The following is a 23,095-nucleotide window of genomic DNA, read 5'->3' as shown; positions in this document are numbered from 1 at the left end:
TCTATGGATACTTTCTGAACACTACATTTTCTGCAAGTGCGCAAATAAAATATCACAATATCTTTGACCAAATACCTCATCGATATTGTGACGATATTGTAAGGTAATCAGTACAATAATAATCATCATGCACATGACTAGGTTTATACAACAGCTAAAACAGTCTGGTTAGTTTGAAATTTAAATCACTTTACTGTAATGCAGCATTTAAACCAAGACAGACAACACTTATGGTATTACAGTATTAAACCTCTAAAATATCCAGTCTTATATTGCCCAGCCCAATTTGAGAGCAGTTAACAGTTCGAGAAGTAGTAATATTTCACAAAATGGCTCAACATCAAATGACCCAACAGCACACATTGTATCTTCATAAATCAATCCAGTAATAAATTATCAGCTGCTTTCTCAATTGTCAATGCTTTTCCCTTATCTTTACCTGTAAAGCTGTCTGCCACCCAGGTAGTTACAAAAGCTCCTTGATGTATTAGCACCACTGAGCCTGCATACCATCTGTTTTTTTATGAGGTTTTGGCTGTAGATTCAAACTACACTATTATAATCCAAAACTTGTCTAATCCCAGAAAAAGCTTTCAATTCAAATCCACTAGCTTCATTATGCTGTACTTTGCGATTACATCATTACATGTTTGTTTCCAGGAAATCAAAGGATCAAACTGTACCTAAATTGATGTTCAAGTGGCCATTGTGCTCCTGAAATAATGGACCCCCAGACCACGAAATATGGGCTTTACATTTATACTCCTCGCCTAAAAACCCCTTTATCAGTTTATTGAGACCAACAAATATGTCTGTCTATCTTGTGAATATATTCACCATGCTCCTTTGAAGTCACTACATACCACATCTTTTATTGTGGACCTTAATCTTAGCCAATCCCGCATCCTCATGTAATCTCAACATGGAAAAGTATAGCACCGAGCCCACTGTGTTATAATGGTGTCTAAAAACACTCTAATACCTCATGATGTGAAGTCCTTTTAGGGTTTCAACTGAAATAACAATATAAGTCTTTGAGTGCTATGATTATTGTGGCCAGAAATATGATAAAAACAGTAAACAGTATTATCACAATAACCATTAAAGGAATATGAGGTGGGCTTGGGGTGTTACCTTGAATTTGTGAAGTAAACTTTTTTCCAACATGCCTTTGCTAAAATAAAAAAAAATATTGATAAACTGGAGTAAATAGGACCAGATTTGACATCATCAAAACTACATCAAAACATCTTCTTACAAACTCTCAAACAACCTGTGCAGCATAATCCAAGTCTCATGTATCTAGGGATACACTCAGAGCATTCTAAACATGTTGCATTGCCTTGCCTCAGCCCTTTCTGAACAGACTGAAAGTGAAACCTGTGAGAGTTTGTAAGCACGTTTTGATATAGTTTTGCTGTTGTTAAACCTGGTCCCCCTATGACTTCAATTAATCAACAATTTTTGTCATTTTGGATTCTTCATTCACCGTAGGCATATGAGAAAAACAAAGTTTTCTTCATGAATTCAAGCCAACACAGCATGTATAATTGATAAATAAATAATTATTTTGTGGGTGAAGTTTCAAACTGTCCTGAAATACTACTACTGTACTATTAATGTCAAATATAGTGAAATTACTTCAAACCATGATTGCACAATATTCTATGTTATGCCATTTCAAATATATGAAAGTATGATGATAAATACAACAAAATGTTCTACGTGATGATTTTTAAGGCTCAAGCATTACATTAATCGATGTAACAGTGAGTCCTTAAACGTATTTTGCCGCAGTCTGACAGGGAGATGGCAGGTTTGTAACTACCACATTCCTTTCCTATACAGTATTTCAAAGAAAATCAAAGAATGCTGAGAGAACAATATTGTATAATACTGAAAGCTGGCTCAGTGCACTGAGCACCACTGTACATTAGCAATGGAAAAATATGGATATGATCATCCCATCATCCTCTGAGAGAGGAACGCTTCCTCCCACAGCTGCTCCACCACTAACTAACTGCCAGAGTCACCTGAGGACTCTAAAAGAAAGATCAGGCATAAAGCAGAAAGCCATCTGAGGTAACTGAGCTGGTGTAGCCCTTGTAGTCATCCTTTGTTGGTTGTGCTGCCAGCTAACAGTTAGCCAGCATCACAGGGGACTGGCACTGAGAACAGACAGTGGGGGAGCGGTGATGCCCAAGTTCACGCAGAGTGACAGCTAATGCCGTTTGAAAAAGTGACCGCGGCGCTACCAAAGGGAGCTAGGGGATAGGCAGTGAAAAGTTCAGCCATCTCATCACGGCTTACCATCGCTCCCCCCGCACTAATCTGACAGCTGCTGTACGCCAGTCTGCCTGGGAAGCCTGTTTCTTCATGCTTTCTCTTCCTCTTTATCTTTACATTCAAATTTATTTCATCACTTTCTTTCCTACATTTATGTTAGCTCTCTTTCGGGGCCTCCTTCTCTTATTCCCTTTCACAGAGCATCTCCTCCCTGCCTGACATAGGATCAATATTATTTCTTCCTCCCTCTGTGGCTCTGGAAACAGCAAATGAATTCAAGGCTAATGCCAGCTGACGACGGGGCAAAGGAAGAAAAAAAAATCCTCTTGCTCTTTTCTTTTTATCAATAGGCTTTAACGCACTCGTTTTAGTCTTCCAAGAAACAAGTCTTCAGGGGAGAACAAACCTAAAAGCTCATTGATTTACATCTGATGAGTCCAACTTGCTGGTTGATATGGGGAAAATCACACATCATAACATTTTTGGCCAAATACCAAGATATCAATATCATGACAATGTCGTAGGTTAACCATTGCTGATTTTTGATAAATAATGAGTAAAGCCTAGGGCTGCAACTTCTGTTGATTATTTTCTCAATTAATTAATTACAATGGCAGAAAATAAAGAACCATTGTCAATCAGTTTTCCCCAAAGCCCGAGATGACATCCTCAAATGTCTGCTGTTTTTTTTTTCCCAAACCAGATAATCACTTTGTGATGCCTTTGCCTTTGTCTGACTGTTTCCGTGAATAAGAGTCTACGGTCCATGGCAGTCATGCTGGAGCAGGATAATTAAAAATCAGATTACTCAGATTGGTCTGAGTATGTAAAATCATTTCCTAGGAAATCATATGACATCACCATGCATTCTCATGAGCCCTGCATTACCTCAATCACTGCACTGACACAGCTCATTAAATTGATTGAAAGGTTACCTAAGCTAAATGGCTTGAGTGTAGCACTGCTGATTGATCAATTCATTGACTGATTGGTTTCAGGGAGTGGTGCCACTGTTTCCAGTCTAAAAATGCTGATGCAGTCACTTGCTCGCAGCAGTCAGACCGTAATTGATTCATCCTTTTTTGCCTCTGATGGAAAAGAAACTTGAGTGCACACCAACACACAGTATACAATATACACGAGAAGAGCAGTCACATGTGCAGACAAAAGCAAACATCAATTAATGTCATACAAATATATCTCTCCTGCCTCTCTTCTTGTCTTCCCTGTCTCTCTCTTTACTCGCAGCCCATCTAGACTATCCACTGAGGGACTGCTAACAAGATGTTGCCTATTAGATCTTGGGATGGTGGAAGTCTTTAACTATGATGTGTCATCAACATGCCGCCTTTATAGCAGCTCGGCGATTGGAATATTCCCTTCCGCCTCTCCAATAGTCAGCTAATTGAGGACGAGGGACTGATGATTAATTATCCCATCCCTGTGCACTGTTTACCTAGATGATCGCTGCTGATGAGGGGTGATTAAAATTGAACTGCCACTCATATTCAGGCTCGGTGTCAAGCATTGTGCAGATGTGGTGGTATCAGCGGTTTTGTAAGTCCCTTTACCATGACTGGTGCTCGTAAAACACTACAGTAATTCTATCACATCAGTGTTAGCATAAGGACTGAATAGAGAACTGCAGAGAAACTTTCACTCAGAGGGACATGCTGAATACCTTTCACCTTCAACACAAATGTTGAAGGTGAAATGCCAAAAAAAATCACAGAAACTTCCTAAAATCCTAGAAACACCCAAAGTCCTAGAATTTGTCCTAAAATTCTAGAAACATGATAAAATTCTGGACATGTCCTAAAATCCTAAAAACAACCGTACATCCCAGAAACACCCTAAAGTCCTGGAAATGTTCTAAAATCAGGAAAAGGAAACACTTGCTTTATAATGACATCCAAAATCTAAGACAATATCTAGTCACATATCACATTGATATAATTTTGATATATTGCCCAGCCCTACACAAACACTGTGGAAGGTTGCTCCATCTCAACAATTCTATGCAAATGTTTTGGTAAAAGGCGTATGCCAAGGACACAGATAGGAACTTATTGGATTCTAATTGGTCTTCCATCTTCTTTCCATCTGCAGACGGTAACATGTTGGCCAAAAACACAAGTCTCGAGAAAGACTGCGGCCTGGCCCCTGTTTTTGGCCATTAGGCATTTGATGAATGTCCTCGGGAACACCACACAGGGAGGGACATGTCGCCCAAGCGGCAGGCGGCCATAATGACTCGCTGCAGATCATATAAACAGATCAGTCACTTGCCAAACCAAACAGTGCCAAACTGTGGGTGACGCAACCCGGAGAGGGGAGAGACAGCCTGTGCGAGCTGCTTGTTTAGTTTACTTGGAGCTATTATTTGAACATTAATGCTATGCATTCCATTTTTTTGTTATTGAAAAATATCCCAGCAACACACACACGCACGCACGCACGCACGCACGCACGCGCACACACACACACAAACACACACACACACACACACACACACACACACACACACACACACACACACACACACACACACACACACACACAGCTCTGACTCACTGCAGACAGAGCATCACAGCTCCTTCATTAACACTCCCACACACAGTCATACAAACAGAACAGATGTTTATTGTTATGAGCAATTTATTTTTATTTTATTCCATTGTATTTAGATGCTCTGGCAGTATTCATTTAACATTCATGACAATAACACTGAGGAGACAGAATTGAACTGAACTGAGAAGCCAAGAGAGAAAAGAACACTGACTACATAGACGGAGACAAAGAGGAAGAAACAGAGTGTATAGTCTTTTGTCCCCTCTGCTGGATGCACCACAATTAAACACAGTCGCTGCCCGTGAGAGACGAAATGCCCCTCAAGCTCCATTTGCCTTGAAATAAGACTGTTCAAACACACTCAGTGGGGGAGGAGATACACAACAGACAGTCAGAGAAACCAGAGGAGGAAGAAGAGGCGAGAGAGGGATGGAGGGGCCGGTTGTTGAGAGAAAGCCAGAGGGACTGAAAAGCACAAGCTTTTTATTTGAATATTATTTGAATATCAAATGATAGCAATTTTCTCTGCCTGTCTCTCCTGCAGGACTCGCTACCACAGAGTGCTTTTGTGGAAGTCACAGTTACCACAGTGAATTTAAGCTCCACTTTACATGGCCCCTCAGTCAAACCTCCTGTCTCGCCGATTTTTTCTCCCTTCCTGTCCACTTCCCCTTCCTTTTCGCCTCCTTCCTCCTTGTCTCCTCTCCAGCTAAGCATCATAGTTTGTCATTCGTTTCCACAGCTAAATTAATTTGTGTCATTAAAATGGTACTAGAGGGCTCAAACCTCGTGAAGAATAACAGTTAATAACAAAAGAATAACACAAGAACCAAGATGTGGTGGGGTGAGAGTGTGTTGCCAGACATGTCTGAAGAAATACATGGAGATGTATGATGAAGGTTACAAGGTTTTTCAATTCAGATGCCCTGGTCCTTATTAGAAATCATGTAAGTTATGTATCAAACCATTAAAAACTGACCACGGACAGTGTATGCATGATTCTGTTTAAACAGATCTAAAATAAGAACCATAATAACTAGAGCATTCATCCTCTTTAAAGCAAAAAGCTAAAGTTTCTGTTTCATCACATCATGACCTCATGTTAGCTTACCTCATGTGTGCATAACCTTGTATAAATGGATTTAAACCAAAAACCATAATAGCAACATTCATTATTTTTGCCGCAGAAAGCTAAGATTTCTGTTTTACATTTCATCATGTTTTCATCATGTTGTACGCTTGTAATGACGTCACTGCGCTACAGAGATATGAATGATGAAATCTATCACAACACATTTGCATTCTGCTCTTAAAAAATAACACGTGTCAAAAACAAATAATGTACATGTATTACATAACTTATGGAGTGTTAAGAAATATTAGTGTTAAATCTTTTGGATCAATATGTTTTGTGATGTATGTATTTTTTTAAAGAACACAACTCAAAAATTGAATGATGTAAATAGTTCAAATAACTTTAAGTAAATTTATTTTTCGAAATTAAGATATGTTTTGGATCAATAAGTTTTGTTTGTTTATTCTGTAAAATCTGGTAAATAAGACTTCCAATTTTTGTATTTGTTTATTAATGACACAATGTCAATACTTTAATCAACTATTTTGGTTTATTGCATTAGATAACCGTTTAGCTTAGGTTGTACAGATTTCAGGGTTATGAAGCATTTGAAGATTGCCTGTGAAATTACTTCACAATAAGAGTTAGAAGGGGTAATTCATGAAATGCACAGTTTGACATGCTTCACACTTACACTTTACATTGACTCTATTCCTGCTTTAATAGGCCAGGCCCTTACATAGCTAACATGCCACACGATCATGTGCAATCAACAGCTCAGATTAGTCAACATGCCTCATGCAGATCCATTCCATGTGAGTGAACTCTAACTTGATTACAATCGCAGATATCCAATTCACACAGCTAAGCCCGTGACCAACAAGGCTAGCCTGTTCGTGCTAAATTATGTATAATGACATCTTACACATGCATTTGTCTGCAAGGCCGTGGGGCCTTAAATGCTTGGCATCCTCAGTGTGCAGAGGGGGGACACAAAATCCAAAACGCAGCAGTGTTGAGACACTGCTCCCGACCCATCTATGATTTAATCCTCATTATACACACCGACATCCTCCACAGTCCCACCGTTTCCAACCACTGTCTACCAAACCGATTGTAGGCCATTAGAAGTGAACGTATTACTGCGGCCGCATTGTGCGAGGCAGAAATGTGTCTTAAGCGTATTTTGTGTGATCTGCCGCTAGGTTGGAATGCAAAAAGAAGCCAAACTGGTGAGAGCAGCCAATAAGTAAATGTAAAAGCAGAGACATGCAAATGCACAGATTCCCTGACAAATCCAGCAACACAGATGAGATGCCTATAAGAGCAGGAAATGCTGCTGAATTGATGTGGAAGGGAATTAGATGGATGGGCTGTAGTATATCATCTCAGAGTGATGTAATGCAGCACACACAGTTGATCAGGGGAGGCAAAGTGCTGTTTAGCTGATATCTCTGAGTAATGGCAAATCTGCATACATTTTTTCTTCAGTCCTCAGGTGGCTATGCTAAACTATGCTAAACTGACAGAAGGCCGATTGAAATAAATGACTATGCGTGCAACAGCATTTTCAGCTGGAGCCTGCACCTGTGGGCAACCGCTGTGCACTGTGTGTGTGCGAGCATGGATGAGAGTGAAAGTGTGACGGAGGGATTGAGAGAGATAGATAAACAGAGCGGGACAGATTAAAGATTTTGTGCATACTGATCCATGCCTATACACCGGCATGAATTGATGCCAATTGCAAACTAGAAACACTGCCACACAGTTGTATGCTTCCACGCACCAGTCAAGGTGCACTTACAGTTTACATCCATGTAACATTGATACACCACACACATCAGCAGCACACGAAGATCTATACAATCAACATCATTTGAGGTGAGCACCCAAGATTAGTGTGACCAATTAAGTATTTTTCACATTCTGTTCCTGACTTATAAAGTTGAGTTCTAGCAAGAAAAGTGTCTCTGCAAAACATTATGATGTCACATTTAAACTTTGTCCTCTTGGATATAAAATGTCAGCACTTCATCATTAAATCCTTTGAGCCATGTTTGTGAAATCTGAGCATATGAATTATTGAGTTATGTCCAAAAACGTGCTTAAGAGGTCACTATGACCCTGTTGTATGTATTTTTGAGCAAAGCCAAACAAATTTCCAATGAGGTGAACAATAAAGTCTCTCTCTATCTTTCTATCTATCTATCTTATACCATATTCTAATTAGTTCATGTTTGAGTCCAAGTGGACAATTGTGTCAAATCTGATAAAACTCCCTCAAGGCAATCCTTATACATTTTGTTAACAGATGCAAGTTCATAGTGACCTTGACCTTAGAACACCAAATTCTTATCAGATCAATGATGAGTCCAAGTAAGTGTTCATGTCAAATTTGAAGAAATTCCCTCATGGTGTTGTGGAGATAACGCTTTCACAAGAATGAGACAGACAAGGTCACAGTGACCTTCACCTTTGACCTATGACCACCAAAATCTCATGACTTCATCTCTGAGTGCAAGTTAATGTTTGTGCCAAATTTGGAGAAATTCCCTGAAGGCGTTCTTGAGATATTGTGTTCACAAGACTGGACCGGACAGAGGGACAGACAGACAACCCGAAAATATAATGCCTCTGGCATCAGCTATCGCTGCTGCGGAGGCATTAAAACTGATTGGGAATGTATCCTTATTAAATGCACCCCAATATCTTTACTTGTCAAACACACAGCTACTCTCTGCTGGATAAACCATACAAATTTTTTCGTCTCCCTTAAGTGCCCAAAGAGCAGTGATTGATGGACATGTCTGACAGCAGTTAAACATTCCCAGATTTACACGGGGCCTGATGATGAAGCAATCATCGCCACATCCAGCACTGAGGTAAATCTAGCAGCCAGTCAGGTTTCTCTCTCACATACACACACACACACACACACACACACACCACAGGAGCAGGGCGAGGTAACCTGGCAGGAGAATAACAACGCAGATGAATTTTGATCTCAAAAGCACAAACAGCCGCATTTTCTCTCACAAAAATACACGTCATCCCATGTCTGCCTCATCTTTACCAAGTAAACGCACTTCCACATGCAATTCTCCCTGACCTCTTTTCACAAATAATGAGAAAGCAGTGTTGCGTTGGGACTCAGCGTGCCTCCAACATTAGGCCATAAGGCCTGGGCTAATTCAATTATAAAGCCTTCACATACCAATGGGCAGCAGCTCTGCGAGAGGCAGCCTCCACTCTGAGACATCCCTTCCCTGTAAACAAGAAAAGATGATGTTTCCTGCCCACAGGCTAGGATCCATGAATACTCCCTTACATCCGCTCATACTCTCACACAAACACATACACCTTTAGTCACACACAGACAAAAATTATGAGCACATCAACTGTCGGGCGCACTGACACACAGAAAGCCCTACGAGCGTTAAGATGGCGCACAGGCGGCACAAACACACACCTGAGTAAGATGACCCTGAGATGAGAAAAGAAACCAATGAAGCATACATTCAGAGATGATTGACCTTTTAATTCGGCACCGCCGGGCATGTTTTATGTTCAAGATGTTGCTTGTCCAGTCATGACATCACTGATGAGCCACCACGGCTGAACCACTTGGTTTGAGGCACTGAAATGCTCTCAAAAGTCAAAATGATGCGTCTTTTACCGTAACTCTAAATCCACTTTCACCTCTAAACTAAACATTACTCTGAGAAGTAACTTGCTTTTAATCACTTAAGTTTTTGGAAGAAGTTATTTCAGACCTTTCACCCCTTCTTGCAAAAAGGAAACTGTTTATTTATCGTGCAATTATTACAGAAGATAAGCACACAATGTGGGGACAGGGACGATTCTTTCTAGCACTTTATCAAGGACGCCTCTTCAAGCATTACATCCAGCGCTAAGTGGCAGTGAGCGTCACACTGCAGCAATGAGTGACATTTAAGTCACGACAAAACCCACACTGATATCCACTACTACTACTTTGGACAGATGTAAAACCAGAAAATTAAAAAAAATGTACAATTGTACATATAATGAACTATTTCATGTTTTCTACACAGTTCAGAACAGGTGATAATTAAACTGAGGTCAGTTTCCTGTTGCGTACTGTATGTATGTACCTCATGTGTGATAATCATATCAGAAAGATCCTTGAGATCCTGGAACCTTGTCCTTGTACGAATAACACAAGTTTAAAAGAGTCGTCTCTGACAAGCTAGCAGTTAACCATTTTTGTCCCACAGAACCACATCATGTGAAATCTGCATTAAATTTATAATAATATCCCGTGGCTGATGGGAAGAGAGGTATTTAATCCCAAGTTTTTTCTTCAAAAAACAGATTTTCAAACTCAAGCTGTTGAAAACAATCCACATCAATCATGGTGGCCACAGTTACTTTACCCTTAAAACTTGGTAAATAGCCAAAGCAACAGGCCATCAAACCCACTCAAATCCACCAGTCAGAAACACCTCCTACTCTTAAAAAATGACTGCTGGCACTATAGTTAAGCCCATTGCAGGTTACTATCAACATTATGACTCAGACAAAGGGTAGGGTCTATCACTTAGGTCACTTTTTCAAACATACCACTTAACAACAACAAAGTAGCACCTTGCACAGCTTGAAACAATTAAAACTAAAAAAATATGGACCATCCACAAAGGTATTTCTAGTTGTGCTTGTGTTGCCTGATTAGACCTCTTCTCAGGACTGTGCACTGCATGCAGAGTTTCGTATACATATGTATATTTATTTATTTATTTCCACAACTCATCTTTTAGTATTTCTGTTTAAAGTTGAGGGGGAAATATATTCATTGTCCTCTTAAAACCTGGCAAAAAAGGTTGTTTTTTAATTATTTACACATTTATTTTGTTTTTACATAATATAAGCAACTGGGATGTAAGAAACAAATTTAAGTTTGTTGTTTTGTTTGAAAGTTTCTTTTTTGATTGTTTGTTTTTTCAAAAAATCATGTTTGAGAAAACATTCCTTTTTTTTTCAACAAAAAGTACATTACAGTACATTTATATAATGATGATTAAATTCACTTTTAAGAAAATTTGGAATGATATAAAAAAAAAAGAAAGAAAAGATACCGTAGGAAATAAGGGCCATCCTAATTTTTGCTTCAGCCTACAGAAAAAAACTGGGACACAATTGAAAATGGGACGAAGCAGAACCCACTGTCTCTCACAGAGGACATGGGTTAAATGTGTCATTTTAAAGTGTTCAAATTTACAGACTACATAACTATATACTATATATAGACTCATAAATTAAAAATTAAAACAACCTTTGATGACTTACTTATCTCCCTTACTGTCACAAAACATGTTGAGTGCAGTTGCCCCCAGGATAGAAAACATGCTCTGTTGGTCAAACCCCCATGTGTGTTACATTACTAGAAAGCAAAGACTGTGATTAACGCAGTGCATTAGGATGCAAAATAGACTGCATGCATGGTGTTTAAAATAAAGCACTCAGTGTCATGTCCCCAACAGAGGACAAATATTAATTGCAGGGTCTCAAGAGGCCTTTATCCAGCCTGAGCAGAGGTCTAATTAGCCAAAACTGAAACAACACGTGATTTTACCTCTGGCCAGGACTAAAATAGTTTCCTATATTACACAGCAGTTAAGTTTTTGCATTACTTCTGAAAAAGTTTTAGCCATCATATAAGAGTCTTCACACTGTTTAGACAAGTCAACATGTCTTGCAAGACTTTGAAATGACAAGAAACAACACTATTTTTCCTCATTTAACATGATGCTGTGTCAATAAGTCACGTTGAACCAAACTGCGTCATTAGCTTAAAACTCACAAAACTTGACGACAATGTGGAAGAAATTGATATTTTAACACAATACCAAAAACCCAAGTTATTTAAAAAAACACCTCTGTGTATACTTTTTATGGAAACGAGCAAACGAAATGATAAAATGAACACTCACCAAGTTGACGTGCGGCATTTTTACATCCCCCTGCTCCGTTTTTGCCAACGCCATGTTTGTTACTCCAGCTTCGCTTCAAGACAATTAAGAGAGCGAGTTGATAATTGCTAGTTTTTGGGCACTTCACACCGAATATTTGGCACTTGTACTACGGGATACATCCGTCATTTTGAAACTCTCGCGCATTCTTCTTCCGTAGTTTGTTTTATTTTTGACGCGTCATCCTCTCCAACAGACAGCTGCACGCGCCTAATTAGATCATAGCAGGAACAAAGTATCTCGAGATGTCAGGTGAAGGAAGGACTGTACCACTCTGGGAGTGGGTGAGGCCGCCCAATTGGACATGTACCAATAGCTACTAGCCACATTTTTATATTTATTTTTTAAAAAAAAAAAAGTCTAAAAGTCTAAAGAAAAAAAAAAAAAAAGACTTTTTAACTTTTTACGTTGCCTTTTTTTATTGAACGTTATCTATTTATCTCTTGACTATTTATTATACATTTTAGTTTGTTTTACAGTTTTAATACTTCCTTTGTCATTTTATTATTTATATTTATTATTATTATGTATCATTTTACTCTGTGCTGTCCTCTCATGATTTACCTCTTATTTACAGTTTGCGTATTTTTTCTTATTTATTCTTTATTATTACTATTATCATTTTATTTATTTATTTATTTATTGGTTATTTATTTACTTTCATGTTTCTACTTATAGGTTTATCCTGCCTTTGGTGCTTCCCACCTCTCTTGGTGGTGTTTCCTCAGTGTCTGCTTTTATTGAGTACTGTTTTTTTTATTTTTGTTTTCTGTGTGTGTATTTATTCACATGCTTGTGTGCTTGTGTGGTTTGATATTTGGTCACAGGTTGTTGACGTTTCATTTAACCAAATGTTCCACCTGCTCAAAGGAAATCAAAAGCTATTGAAGCCATTGAGCTTCAATAATTCAAAGCTATTGAATGTGCACCTAAAATAGATTTTAGGTGCACATCCATGCCTCCTAAAGACTTAACCTTCTCCGTTTTTAACACATCAATAGCTCCCCTCTTGTGAAATTATCTAGTCAAATTATCATCTTTTTTATTAGAAAATAGAATCTCATTGCTGGATTGAAACCACATTTGCAGTGCATGGCCATGGCCACCAAAAAGATGAGCAGTCTCTTCAATCCATTCACACACTAACAAAATGAGTACAGTAACCTGACGTACAGAGAAATCTGTCAATAATTATATTATATTCTCATACATCCGCTGGCAATGCAACACTTTCAGTCCATCTTGTCAGAGTCAATATTCTCAATTTGATCATTCAGCTTGAACCAATGCATATTTTAAGTGCTCCACTGTGCCAAAGAGAAACATTTGGAGAGGAAAATCAGAAAATGGCTACTTTTTTTTTTTTTTTTTTACTGAATTGACTATAGCCATGGAAAGACAGCGAGGGAGATAGATCTGCTAGCAATGTCAGGCAGGCGAGCAGCCCTACAGCTAGCTCTGACATACCCCACCCTCTGCCCTCGCCCCTCCCTCTCAGGAGTCGGAGGCAAGCAAAAGGCCTGGAGGGTTGTGAAAGCCATGCTCTCCAGTAGGCAGAAACATGTTTAGCATTTAACACTGCACAGGAGGTAAAGGTCTCGAGATTTAGTCCCTCCTGTTCTCTCTTTCGCTCATCCATGGCATGTGTGATATGTTCTTACTCATATCGCACACTGCACAATCTAAATCTTACTTAAAATAATCTTGGAAACCGATTGCCTTGAAAAGGAATGTAAATGTAACTATACATATGAATTAAAATGTTGCTGTATTAATTTTGTGAAGTTGTTGCAACTTAAAAATGACAAGTGGAATTACATTGTTCTTTCATAAGTGTAGCAAGATAGTCTGACTTAAAGATAAAGATAAGAGATCTGCAAAGACTGTTTTCTTAACATGTTGAAGACTATACAAATATGACTAACTGGCAGAATACAGATATCTAGTACAGTTAACTTGGTTTACCAAAGTTGCTAAAACTTAGAAACAATGATTTAATTAAACTTGTCATTTTTAAGTTGCAACAACTTCATAACATCAAGTAAATATAACTGAATTTCAAGTAAACTTAACAATTAGATACAAAGTTAAAATTAATAAAGATAAGTTATATTTACTTACATTTTTCAAGGCAATCAGTTTCCAAGACTTTTTATATATATATAAAGGCAGCAAGCAAATGAAACAGACTAGATAAGCAGATAAATAGATATAGATAGAACAGATAAATATTATTATCATTATTACTAAAATATAGAATAATAGAAATATAATTTTAAATATCAAATAATTATAGTTTTCTGGACATTTTTCACATTTTTATGATCCTCCACCCTTTTTTGAAACAATTTTTTTATCTAATTTTCATGTTTTATCTAATTTCTTCCGTTTTGTTGGACATTTCTTGCCAAGTTGGTCATTGCCTTTTTTCTCCATGTTTTCAGAAGTAATCAAACCAATTTTCTCAGGTTTCAAAGGGTTAAGCAGCTTTCGAAAGGCATCTGAATGCTGCACAAGAAAACTGATGTTGATCCAGGTTTCAAAGGGTGCTAGTAAAATCAACTTGTCAGATTTTACAGTGCATAGACAGGCAAATTCCTTGCCCTCTAAGCATCTTGGGATTTATTGTCTTTTCCCCAGTCGCTGCCCACTAGCCCTCCCTCCCTCTCCGTCTTCCCGTCCTCTAATGGGAATGGATGATAGCTGCATTCCCTACACTGCCACATCACAACTGCCCCTGCACCCTGCAGTTCGCCATCCCATCTCTCTGCGGAGACTTCCCCCTGAGTTCACGGGCTGCCTGTTTGACGCAGCACAGTCAGTGGAGCATATGAATGAAGGATGGGATGCTTTGGTAGCAACAGGCCAACCGAGGAGGCAGGCAGACAGAGCGGAAAGGAAAGCCTCGATGCGGGAGTCATCTGGGTATTTGTATTACCATGGGACCTTCGCAAAACTGTGAAGCCGGAATTTCTAATAAAAATGATAGAAAGCTGGGTTAAAACTTGACAAGACTCCTGATGTGCTGTATATATGCTAAGAGATGTGAGAGGGAGCTCGGGGCACACACACCAGAGGTCGCAATTTGGATTCAAACCTACAAAACGTAACCAAATTGCACATGAGGTCCCAGCCGGAGGGACTATTTGGTTCCCCCCAGGAAACGACTGCTAGAGGTGAATTTGCAGCCACCTGTTTTTCTAGCTCCATAAACAAGTGCATTAGCCATTCCCAAGGCTTCGGTAAATTCATTAAAACAGCAGGGAGTGGGCCAGGGGGAGACAGATGACCCCTCCTTCCTACTGACAGACAGCCAAGGTGAGGCAATGTCAAACCACAGGTTGCTGCCTGCACTCTCACCAAAGCTCATCTCCACTCTGTCTCTTTTTCTGGTCGACTCTTGCTGTGTTTAGCGGAAATAGGACCATTTTTCTCACCACCTCTTCAGACCTTTAGATTCATTCTTCTCCCTTACCAAAGACAGAGCAATGAGTGAAAAAATCACTTCCATTACCTTGCCCTACTTGATCCTGATTTCTTTAAAGTGTCATCACTTCTCTTTTATCTTTACCTAATTTTTCCACTTTTTACTCGTCCTTCCCCTCTGACTCAAACCAACACTGAACAGAAGCTGCTGTGCGCCTGACATACTTGTTCACTTAAAGGCACAGTTCACCCCAAAATCAAAAATACTTTTTCTTTTCTTACCTGTAGTGCTATTTACCACTCTAGATATTGGCTGTAGAGATGTCTGCCTTCATTTCGATATAATGGAACTAGATGGTACTAGCCTAACTTTGTGTTTTGTAATCTGCCTGTCTTTTAGTGCATATGGACATACTATTACCCATAACTGCATGTTTTAACATTTTATTAAGGGTCTACGTTATGACTCTTGCATTTTATCTCTGCTTCTGTTTATGGCTGTTTCTTGTTGCTATTGATGCCCTGCATGTCTGCATGTTATGTTTAGTTGTGTGTCCTTGCTTCATGCTGCGTGCATGGCCATTTTTGTGCTAAAAAGCTATATGTTATTGCTTTATGTTGCACAGCATGCTAAAGTACCATATGCTGTTGCTGTGCTTTCGTTTGTACTGTTCTGCTGTTTCTTGCTGCTTTGCATGGCTTGTTTTTTGTCTCGGGAGTTCCTGTTTGTTGTAGCTGTTGCTGTCTTTCTGGTTTTATCAGTTTGCAGGTTTCAATACATCTTGCCAAAGGACTACAGTTGAAAATTAACCTGATGAATATACTGGTGCATATACAGAAATGTTGATTAATGTGTATTGTCCTTATGAATAAAATAAATAAAAATTAAATGGTTCTAAAAAAAACAAAATGTCAAAAAGGTTCATTTGAAAAACTCAACAGCAATGTCTCTTTCCAGAAATCATGACCTGATTACTCATGATAATCCACAGACCTTGTTGTGCACAGTTTAAAATAGGAACTATTTTCTTTCTACCTTACTACACCCGCCAAATGTATCACCACACAGATGGAAGTGTGCATCTAGTCAAGGATGAGAGGCTCATGCTTGTGCTTATGCAAGATGTAAATGTTAACCCTATAAATTCTGCAACAGGAATAGTCCACCGTGCTGACATTGGTATTTTTTGCTAATTGTGATGTCATTTTTGAGTATCTTCAAATGCCTCATATCCCTTAAATCTGTGTAACTCCAACTACAAGGTGCAGACTTCTCCTTAGTCATTAGTTCAAGGCCCACACCTTAGATAAACTACCACATCTTCAGTTTCATTTCACAAAATGTTAACAAAACATTGCAAGAATAAACAGAAACAGCACTTCAAAATAAAGCTCTGTGCCGGAAATTCACTCTACTTCAAAATAATGTGTATTTTTTTTTTACTAATTTAACATATTTGCAGGTCACTTGCAAACCATTCAGAATGGACCCAAGACCCAGATCATCATCAGATTTTACAAAATAAACAAACTCCATAAGTTATTTGAACTACGTACATTATTTTGTTTTTGAGTTATGCTCATTTTAAGAGTGCAAAGGTGCTGTGAAAGATTCATTTTTCATTCCTCTGGCACCACCAGTCACTTTCACGTTATTTTGCAATGCATATAATGTAATGACACCATCACAAGTGTAAAACATGATGGCATGAAAGACAGAAGCCTTAACTTTCTGCTGCTGCAAAAAAAAAAGGAATGCTCCGGCTGTTATGGTTCTAATTTTAGATCAATTTAAACAGGATCATGCAAACAACAATGTGCCGTGGCCATTTGAGGGACGTCAGTTTTTAAAAGGTTAATGGTCCTCCTCGGCTGAGCTGTGATGTTAGCTAGCTCAGTGGTGCTAGGTTTGCTAGAGATCGAGATAGATGCATGCCTCCTTTTGTGTTGTAATACAAGAGGCTAGTTACACTATATGTGAAAGAAGGCAGACATTTCCACAGCAAATATCTCCAACCACTAACACCAAAACAATCTAGATTGATAAATAGCACTACAGGTAAGAGGCAAAATATGTATTTTTGGTTTGGGGGTGAACGGTCCCTTTAAGAATAAGGATACATAAATTTTGTTGCTGTTGCGCACCAATTTTTTTTTTTATTCCTTCATGCTGTAATAAAATTCTCCACCTACATAGACTCATAAAACTCTTTAGAAACCAATCAACGAGTCAAATACATTTTTCATCGTTCTTGAGAAGTTGACATTTTGGACGTACAAGGTTACATACAAGGTAAAGCCCACACAGCACAAACATAAATGATCCTTACACCCTCTCATCTCTCTCTATGTGTTGCTGTGACACCCAGCAGCTGTCCCTGTGCCGTGTCGTGGCCTATCAGGACCATCTGTAGGGGCGGGGAAGGCATTAGCTGCCACATCAGCATACAGACTTTACCCTTCCTCGGGTCACAGGTGGCGGCGGGGGACATTACCAGGGCAAGTGCATGCACAAAATGTATACAAATGCATATGCATACAAAACTTTCTCCAAAAGGACATGTAGGCACTCTGAAGGATGTGATCATTCTTGCTGAAACAAGCACTGCTTGGATTGTTATGGAAATGTGTTTTGTGCAAAATGTACTTAATCCTGCATAATGAATACTTAAGAAGGCATTTTCTAATTTGATGTAATCTAATCTACTTAGATGCATTCTTACCCACTTACACACACACAGATACCACATTGCTGCGCTGTAATTGCACACTGAACTGCTATCCTACGATAATCCATAAATCACTACAGTATTTCTTTTGCTGAAAAAGTTGCACATGCCATCACACAGAATCTATGCACTTCAAAAGAGCTTACAAAGATATTCTACAGCTACCTTAAGTGCACTAAGAGGCTTGTGCTTAACACCCCATGACCTCATCACTACATTTACACCATGACCTGACGCAAAAGCAGCAGCCCAAACATCAGAGAGCTCCAGTCAGCAGTTCTCGCCCTAAGCCCCTATTATGTTCGTCCCAAGTCTGGCTTGATTTTTTCTTTTTTTCTAAAAAAAAGGGACAGAAAATAAAAGAAATGCAAGATGCAAAGCCAGAACAGGAGAAAATAGAAATGAGAAAAAGTGAGGGTAGAGGAAAATGTCCAGCACAGTCATCACTAGAAGGGCTGTAAATCAGACATAATCATAATTGTGTTATCCCACAAGTGCTGCTTCCCACTGGCTTCACACAAGTCAATAATTAATAAAAACGGCAGCTTAAGCCACTGCCAGCCCACACTCACAAACACACAAATAAACATCCTTTGTATTGTATTTAGAAACAGGCCTGACTGGGTCATTTGTGGGTTGTTTACTTCCTGAGAGCTACCATTAATTTCTGCAACAGCATTGAATAAAAGTATTCAGGAAGGTAAACAGCGACTGGACCAAACCACGGTCAGAAGAAGAAAGAGACAGAAAGGTAGAGGCAGAGACGGAGAAAAAGATTGGAGCATACCAAGACACACGCACACGCACACGCACACACACACACACACACACACACACACACACACACACACACACACACACACACACACACACACACACACCTCTAATCCATCATAAAAAAGCCAGAGCAGCAGTCCTTCCGTACAGGGAGCTGTCCAGGGAGCAACAACAAACTCGGAGTGCACAGCACAACTATGGTACACTCAGAAAGTGGTGCTGGAGAGTGTGTGGAACTAGGTGCTGAAAGAACAGCTCTTCAGTGTTACAGTAAGGGGGGGACATATAAGGGGAGTGAGCAGCAGTCTCAGGTCTGGAGCTATCCAATGTGCTGAAAGAACAGCGCCTCAGTGCTACAGTGCTTGGGAAAAATGGCAGAGGGAAAGTAAAGCTGTGTTTCCTTCTTTCAGTACATTACTTTTGGAACTAGCAGTAACACCTACAAACAGGTACATAGAGTCCAGATCTGTTTAGCGTTTCCACCACAGACTCTTACATGTGGGCGGGGATCTTGTTACTCGATGCTCCGTCCAGCACCACTCACTGTATTCCCCTGTTCACTGGTGATACAGAGGGAAGTCAGGTTAGTGTTTATTGCCCACAGAACAGGACTGTTTGCCAACATTTTTAGAACAAAAAAGGGCAGGCCAGAGTGGGAGTCTCTCTCTTTATGAGATATATCTATGAATGGCAGGTTTGTGCATTGCCACCTTCTAAGGCAAGAGCAGAGGTTTAGTGCTGCTGGAGCACACCAAAACGATGATCCACCAGTTGTTGATTTTTTCTTGAGCGAGGATTAGAATGTATGCAGTTCACATAGTTTTGATGTTATTTATAGACATTTTTTGAGGATGTACTCATTATTAAAAGTGTATGTCATCCAAGAGAGACAATAAAACAAATGAAATGGTCAAAGTTGTCATATTGAAATTTTAGGCATGTTGACAGATTCACAATATCAACATTACAAATGAATGTTCCAAATCAAAGTTTGTAGGCAGGCAGCCCAGTGAATCAAGATTTTTTTTTTCTCAGTCAGTACAGCTGCTGCTACAAGCTGCAAAACATCCTTTAATGTTATAGTTATAGTTTACTAATGTATGAAAAACCTATCACGGTATAAACAATTTATTAACAGCCACAATTTAGCCTTGACCACATAGTGATTCTCTACTGACCAATCAACAGATTGCAGTCTTTTTAGCTCCACCTTTTAGTACTGGATCTGTGTGCTAAGTACCCCAAGCGGAGGGGTGACCAAAAATGGGGACCATTCCAAAAGTACTATCCTCAAGTTTTCACAATGAAAATGCAAAAAAAAGTGCATACCAAACTGAATTGAACTGAACCAACCTGCTCGTGGAGACACTCCATAAGGCCTGGCGCTTTCCAAGGTGCTGAAAGAACAGCTCCTCAGTGCTACAGCAGTGAGAAAAAATTGTAAAAACGAGTGTGAGCAGCATTCTCAGGTCTGGAGCTATCCATGGTGCTGAAAGGACAGCTCCACGGTACTCTATTGGGTGGCAAAAATGGCAGAGGGAGAGTGAGCAGCAGCGTCTGGACCTATCCATGGTGCTGAACCTCTCATTCCCTCTGAAACAATTGACTGGAGTAAAAAAAGGAGAGTGGAGGCAGAATGGGCTGAGAAAAATCTGTTCAAGGCAATGAATCAACGGCATGGCTCTCCTTTTGGCACTGGCTATGTTTGCGTGTGTGGAGTAAGCCATTGTCAGACTGTTTACTTATATCTTTGATATGCAATTGAGTTTCCCTGCTGCTATGAATAAGGCTGCTGACTGAATAATCCTTACCATGGACAGAATGGTGGGGGGGGGGGGGCTTAAAAGGTGTAGCTGCCTGCAGATTTGATTTTCTGAATTTTTTTATTTATTTTAAACAAAAAACAGAATATACAATTACAAATATTTGTTTATACTTTAACCACATTTTCAGGACCTATATAACCTAGAATACACAGGTATGTACTGAGAACAAATATATTATTAACATCAACAATGCCCTTTTCTATTTCATGAATAAGAAATGCCATCCAGTCAGAGCATTACAGAACATTATAACAGTAAAAAGAAAACACTGCATCGATTGCCAAGGCGAAAATGGACTCCTGGAAAGTGCAGGTAGTAAATGCATGAATAAAAAGGCCTAGCATTATTAGAACACAGTGGACATACTTTACTTTCCATTAATACTGTATCTCCATGCTCTGTAAAAAAAGATTTCTATTTAAAAAGTTGGTTTCATGTTCTCCAGAGCTGCAATGATGAAATATGAGCGCAACAGTTTACACCAGGCCAATCGATGTTAGGAGTATTGTAATGCAATTAATAGTCTAAATTTAATTCATTATTGATAGCTACGCTCATCTAACATCTACCTGCTGTTTATTAGACAATACATTTTACCACTAAAGAGAGAAAATGATCTAAAATTGTTAGAAGTATTGACTTTTTCTGCAGGAAAGGTGTTCAGATGTGGAACTTAACCTTCTATGGAGCATGTGAGCTGTGTTTTGCAGCATAGGTTACCAAGGTAAGCTACTGCAGTTTGTGCAACAGGAAGCTAGTGTTGAACCCAAGATTAGCTTTTCTTTCTTTGAAAGCAGTTTGAGGATTGATTTGTATTTCCTGGATGAAGTTATCCTGAATAACAGTGCTTTTATTTTGACATAAAGGCAAAATGAGTGGAGTGTTTAAACCATGATCTGCATCCATTTTGGTTTTGATCGTTTGATTGCTGTTACATGAGATATAGTCAGCGTTTTGGGAACCCTTCCGGCATTCACTGTGTTTCTGCATTTTTACCATCATTTTGTTCCACACTGTGCTCCATAATTTTTCCAAACATTGCCAGTGAATGTGGTTAGACTTCTATGTCGGGTGCACTCTTGGTGAGGCTCTCTCCCATGGATAGACTTTTAAGTGATAATCAAAAGTGTGCTATGAAAATGAAACTGTCTAACATCTCTTTAAAAAGCAGCTTTAATTACAGGAACATTTTTTAGCAAAGTGAGTTTTGAATTTTTTAGTGTTCAAGTGACAAATTCACATTTCAATGTCAAATTAAATGCAAAATGTTCCAGCTCCACTGGGCTTTCAACTGAATAAAGTGAATATTTTACTCAAATGTATTTTATTTTTGCTTACAATATCTCAAACTATGTTTTGCTGTATGTTTTATCATGTTTAATTACTGATAAACCCTCATTATGGAAATATTGTTGTAATATTGCATGTCCAGAACAGACCAGATGTTGTGTACTGGCTTGGGCAAATGCTCATAACTTTTCCTTTAGAAACGGTGACATATATACGCAAAGGGAACCAGCATATGTTTGAAAAGGAACCTTTTGGGACTGAAAAAGGTCTGTTTGGGGGACAATTTACTGCTTTGGTGAAATGTGTGGATTTATCAGATAACGAAGAGGATGAATGAGTGTTCCATGATAGAAACCTTGCAATATGGTAAACCTGAGCTAAGATTTGTGGCGGTGATGAAATAAATTTACTTTCACCATGCTTTCAGGATTTATGTATGTAAAAAACCTATAGACATGTACATATAGGAAACATTTCTAAATATATATATATATATATATATATATATATATATATATATATATATATATAGTTTCAGAAAATCATATTCATATAGCTTTGGCGTAATCCAGCAGCCTATTAATAAGAACTCCCCTTTGCAGGTTTGTGATTCAGGACTTGCTCTAACATTTTTAAATCACCTTTGAAAAACATAGCAAAATCTGAACTCATATCAGATGGTTAACCTCAGCCTAATCTAGAAAACTATCCATGTACAAAGAGGGGAGCCCAGTCTGGGAAAACTGAAAAAATGCATGTCGTTAGAGAACTGTCCATGGTGCTGAATCAACAGCACCTCACAATACAGCAGCAGCACTGGGAGCTGTCTGTGAAGTATGTGGTGCTGAAGTGTGCCAATGGGCTGTGTGCACAAAGCATGTCCTTCCTTGATGGTCATGGAGCCCTCGCGGCCTATCCCACAGTGCATCTTGAACCCATTGTTTCTGGTTCAGCTCTCCAGCTCTGAACCACAGAGGCTGGAGGTGGCGATGCACAGTGAGGTTTGCCACAAGCACTTAATGACATGAAGGAAGGTCACTGAAATTCTCAGAGCTGATGCTCAGCATTCAATTGCAAGTGGTGGATGAAGGAGATTTGAGAGAAGAT

General features: G+C 39.1%; 1 protein-coding gene across 3 annotated transcripts in view; it reads right to left on the bottom strand.

The window, feature by feature from the left end:
• The window catches only part of nrxn2b (neurexin 2b), an 883,386-nt gene that overhangs the window by 832,888 nt on the left and 27,403 nt on the right, over nucleotides 1-23,095 (bottom strand). For 2 of the 3 annotated variants that reach the window (XM_088073124.1, XM_088073123.1), the window contains exon 1: nucleotides 11,902-12,151. The exons of the other annotated variant lie outside the window; for it this stretch is intronic. The gene's annotated coding sequence lies outside the window, so the exon portion shown is untranslated. Of the gene's footprint in view, nucleotides 1-11,901; nucleotides 12,152-23,095 lie in introns of those variants that run through there. 3 annotated transcript variants of the gene reach the window in all.

The sequence above is a fragment of the Plectropomus leopardus genome, chromosome 23, assembly GCF_026936395.1.
Source record: "Plectropomus leopardus strain MGB_pleo_1.0 chromosome 23, ASM2693639v1, whole genome shotgun sequence".
In the NCBI taxonomy this organism is placed as follows: domain Eukaryota; kingdom Metazoa; phylum Chordata; class Actinopteri; order Perciformes; family Serranidae; genus Plectropomus; species Plectropomus leopardus.
The sequence above is the reverse complement of the archived record's forward strand: the minus strand, read 5'-3'. Positions and strand labels throughout refer to the sequence as shown.